This window comes from Sinocyclocheilus anshuiensis, unplaced genomic scaffold (genome assembly GCF_001515605.1).
Source record: "Sinocyclocheilus anshuiensis isolate Anshui unplaced genomic scaffold, SAMN03320099.WGS_v1.1 scaffold1102, whole genome shotgun sequence".
NCBI lineage: Eukaryota > Metazoa > Chordata > Actinopteri > Cypriniformes > Cyprinidae > Sinocyclocheilus > Sinocyclocheilus anshuiensis.
In genome coordinates, this window is record NW_015539924.1 from 1,128,571 (window position 1) to 1,133,726 (window position 5,156).

Below are 5,156 nucleotides of genomic sequence, written 5' to 3' on the forward strand. Positions count from 1 at the left end.
GGGAAAGAGAGAGCAAGAGAAAGAGAGAGAGAGAGAGAGAGAGAGAGAGAGAGAGAGAGCGTCATGTCTTTCTGCTTGAGTAGCCACAAGTGGCCTCTAGGATAAATGTTCCCCTCTCGTCTCAAGTAGTTGTCTTGAACCAAGTGCTGAGAGGAGAAAAGAGCCACAACTTGTTAGTCAACAAGTTAGCTTAGAGGGGCCAAAGAGGGATTTGGAAGAGCAAGAGCAAGGTTGTGCCACATTCCAAACACACACAAACACACACACACACACACACACACACATACAGAAAAAAGTAATGAGAAACTGTAACGCCCTCCTGCTAACCGAATGAGATCAGATAAACTCCAGTAAGTAGCATTGTGAGGAACATGATCGTCAAAAGTTTGATTTTAAAATCTGAAGAAACAATATTACACTACTACTACAAGCAAAGGGAAAACAAACTGCTCTATCTATCTAATGTCAGAAAGACAGATTGAAAAATGTCAGACAGATAGACAGATAGAAAGAAACATGTCAAACAGACAGACAGACAGACAGACAAATAGATAAATATCATAGAAAAATAGAGACATAAAAATATTATACATAACACATATAGACATTCAAATATCTTCAAAAAACAAGGCCACATATACACAGTGAAGGAAGGAGAGCTTGCCTCTGGCTCTCATCCTGTCAGCTCCAGAAGGCTTAGAGGCAGGCCCCAGCCCAGATTAACCCTGATCGGGCTGTCCTCCCTGGGGCCCTTCTTCTCCAGCTCGGGCCCTGGGTTCAGCCAGAGAGTCAACACCACCTCCCCACTCTCTATCCTAAACATGTGCACCGTAGCTCAACTAAACAAAGCCTGAGACAGCCAACATCCATTAACTTAGCCAAATAATCCCGATTCAGATCTGGCTAAAGATGATATTGGTCCCCAGAGCACCTACGATGCCAATTTCACTCCCTGTGTTTAACATTTATTGTATGATATACAACCCACAATTAAAAATGAAAATTAAATTGACAGATAACAGAAATATTGACACGGTTGTCAATGATTAAGTTTGTGTGTGTGAGTGTGCGTGTGTGCGCGTGTATAAAGACACAATAAAACATTAGAAGCTCTGGCGTGAGCTTCCCAAAGAGGAGAAAATTAATTATTTCAAATACATGTGGACCTTTCATGAGCACAGGCTTGATTTGCATTGAGGAATATTCAGCAGAAGTAATTGGTGCACACTGAATGAACTCAATTTTCATTCCAAATTTCCTTAGAGTCCCAAGGCACTACTGCACGGGATGCGAGTGGCAATACAAACAAAAGTAATGTCAAAAGGGAACGCAGGAATCAAGGAACAAAAGGGAGAGCAAAATTGTTTTAGCATCGTAAATGAACGATGAAAGCTTCATTCAGGCAGTGAGCTGAAAAAAACAGATATCACATGGAACGTTGACAGGTGATGTCTTCATATAAATGTTAAGAATTTACATTCTAATTAAAAAGAATTTACATCTTAATCAACACAGGCTTAATTGTTCAGCTAGTGTTTTCCAGTAATGAAAAACAACATTGTTCTGCCAGAAACGGAAGAAATACTATATTACCATTGGTGCTTTATATTCTAGGCGAGTTAACGGACTGCTACATAAAAGTTGCATTTTTATTGTACCATCAAAATGTAATTATCTTCTATAAATAATATACAGAATTACACTGGCACACATCTTTAAAACTAAAGTTAAGAGACCACATACTCACTACAGTCAGTGAGTTGCATGTAACCAGCAAGAGTTTCATGGAGCTTCATGCCCACAGCTGAACCCTTCAGCATCTTCATTTGGAGGCAGCTGGGGCTGGTGGGGGTGGTTAAGAGGTAGATACTGAGGAAATTTTACAGCACAACCTCAAACTCAAGCCTCCAGCCTTCAAAGACCTTTAGCAAGTTTGCTAAACTTGCATGTAAACAGTCATGTAACATCCCACGTCTTATTCGTTTTGGAACCGAACACAGTCTTTATGCATTTTTACTGCAAAGTGCTTCCGTTTTAAACCACTAAAACTTTTTCTAACGAAGAATTTTTGGTTGGACCTATTGGTGTGTTCACATCCTCCAGTGAAATTTGTATTTATGAGTTGGGAAGTTCGGATTGGTTAAGACGATTCCATGGGCCCGGCGAGGGAGAGGGGGCCTGAAAGCGATTTCTACCGAGGGGGCCTGAGTCAGTATGCTGTTCAGGGGGCCCAGAAACCATAGTGGCGCCCCTGCAGGTACATACCTCTGTGAAGTACGCCAAAATGTGGTATTCCAACCTGATCTCACAGGAAAACTATTCTACAAGGTAGTGATTTTGTATGAAATTGTACAACGTAAATCAAAAATGCAAAATTTTTTTGATTTTTAGAAAAAAGTCAGCATGAAGGTCCACCCCTCATGTCACTGGGGTAAGCAGATCATACAGAAACGTACGAATAAGTGTGATTAACGTATAAATTCATACGAACTAGCCACCAATTCACCAAAACGTAAAAGAGTTACAAATTGTTTTGGGTATTTTATTGCACTACCACTCAAAACCAGCCATCAAGATGCGGATTGTGCAAACTGCTACAGCTCAGTTTTTCTGTCCTAGCCTTTAGCATGCTAGCCTTTAGCATTTCACAATTCATCTCCTCTTCATTTTCTCTATTTCCACAATAATAATGAACTAATACTGCATTTACAGACTGTCATTGCATGAAAACAAAGAGCTTAGTACAATTTCTCTCCTTCGCCTATGCTAATCTCTGAGTATGCTAATAAAATAAACAGCATGAGACAGCAGAGTCCTTATCAGCTCTATGAAAACCCTGCGATAAAGACGGCTAGCAGCTTCCTCTAAACTAAAGTAATGTTCGACTGGTCTCAAGACACTAAATCAGTTTAATCAGCTTTTACACTTTCCAACCATTTACACGTCCAACTTAAAACCGTCGCTCCGCGCTCATTAGCCAACACAAAAGACTAGCGACTAAATGAGGCATGATTCATGAAACGGATACCTTTAATCATCACTCCTAGCCCCTGAAAGGTCGTTTAGTATATTATATCTAAGTGCGCAGCTTATTCCTGCTTCATTACTGATAATTAAGACCTGTCATATTTTCTTGCACAATGTGTCGGCTAAGAGATTTGGCATCTGCCAAATGGGCATCAATTTTCAAAGCCGCGAAATGAAAGGTAAGGCGAGTTGTTATAAAAAGAAGTTGATTTGGTTAGTATTTCTGTTTGTTTTGTAATACCAAGAATGGCATTTTTGACTTTGTAGAAAAAGCTGAGATCAGATAAGACAGTTTTCTCATCTTATTTTGATATCAGTAAGCTCTCAGCAAAAGTGATTGGGCCCGTGAACAGGGAATGGCTTGCTCGCAAGAAGTCTCATGTAGCGCTATCTCCTCAGATAGTTATCACATGAATAGCCTAACAGACTGAATTAAGGGCAGAGACTTGGGAGCTGTGGAAAAGTGGCAGAGAGATGCTGAAAGGGACACAGTGGCAACAAATATCTGATCTTTGAATGTTTTGATGATTTTATGCTACTGCAAAATTGTCACTTTCATTAGTGACTGGCATTTGAAATCCATAAATAGACCAAAACGATGGAACAAAAACAGGTATACACATCAGTGCTAGTGACAGATTTCAAAAGAGGCCAAAATGTTACTGAAAAATCATTTCTCTTGACACAGCAAAAATAGACGAGATTCTTCCAGCATTTCTTTGCTTTTTCTGTATGTTTTGAAAATGGTTCAAGGCTACGGCTTCATGAGAATAAAAAACACCCCCCAAAGGCCTTAAGTTTGCTCAGTTGAAATGATCTGCTTTGACAAATTTAACGGCTCTTTTTTCTCCCTCTCCAAATGCACTTGTCACTCAGTATTAGCCGTCCTCTTTAATGACAATGGGAAAGTTTATCTTAGCCACACATTTAAAATCATCCTCAGCTTACAATGGGGCTAAAAAATCTTCCACAAAATAGAAGGCAGATCTACTTACACAGACACCCTTTTTTGAAGTAGTGTTACTCTTTATGCCTGGCCGTGAACAATCTTTCCACAACAATAAGGTACATTCTTCGGTGATCAATACTTATTACGCGGATGGCAGCCATGGTTTGTAGCGACTTGGTACTTGTACTTTTTTTGTTTGTTTGTCCTGTCTTAAGCAATTTTTTTCCCGATCAGCTTTACTAGGAACGAACTCCTGGACATCAGAAATAGCACACCAAATAACTTTCTGCCGACATTTGAGCATTCAGATGTTTTACTGGACATTTTAGTCGGAGGAGCTGTGTTCCTATACAAGCGCTCCAGGCGACGCAAGCGAGGGAAACGCGCCGGCGCGCTCGTGAAATTCCAACAGCGCGGTTTTAGGACTCCGCTGCCGAGCATTCATCTGGCGAATCTCCGCTCCCTAGCAAATAAATCAGACGAACTACGACTCCTCACCCGCACAAACAAGGACTTTTTAAACTCCGCTGCGCTCTGCTTCACGGAAACCTGGCTGAACGGACCAATCCCGGACAATGCGTTACATCTAACGGGCTTCCAGCTGTTCAGAGCGGACCGCGTCACGGAGTCATCGGGGAAAACGAGAGGCGGTGGATTATGTTTTTTATCAATGAAGGCTGGTGTACAGACGTGACAGTTTCAAAGAAGATGTGCTGCCCAAATTTGGAAGCTCTCTTCATTAACTGTAAGCCTTTTTATTCACCGCAGGAGTTTTCCTCGTTTATTCTGGTGTGTGTATATTCCTCCTGACGCGCGTGTGAGCGCCACGCTAGAACTGTTGGCCGATCAAATTACACACACAGAGCAGCGTTATCCGGACTCTTTCATTATCGTTCTCGGTGATTTTAATAAAGCCAATCTCACCCGTGAACTGCCTAAATATAGACAGCACATCACATGCCCCACCAGAGACAGCAATATACTGGACCACTGCTACACTGTTTTAAAGGATGCATACCACTCTGTCCCCCGAGCTGCGCTGGGACTCTCTGATCACTGTTTGGTTCATCTTCTACCAGCCTACATGCAGAAACTCAAATCTGCTAAGCCTGTAGTGAAAACTATAAAAAGATGGACTGCTGAAGCAGAGCAGGATTTACAGGCCTGCTTCGAACTTACT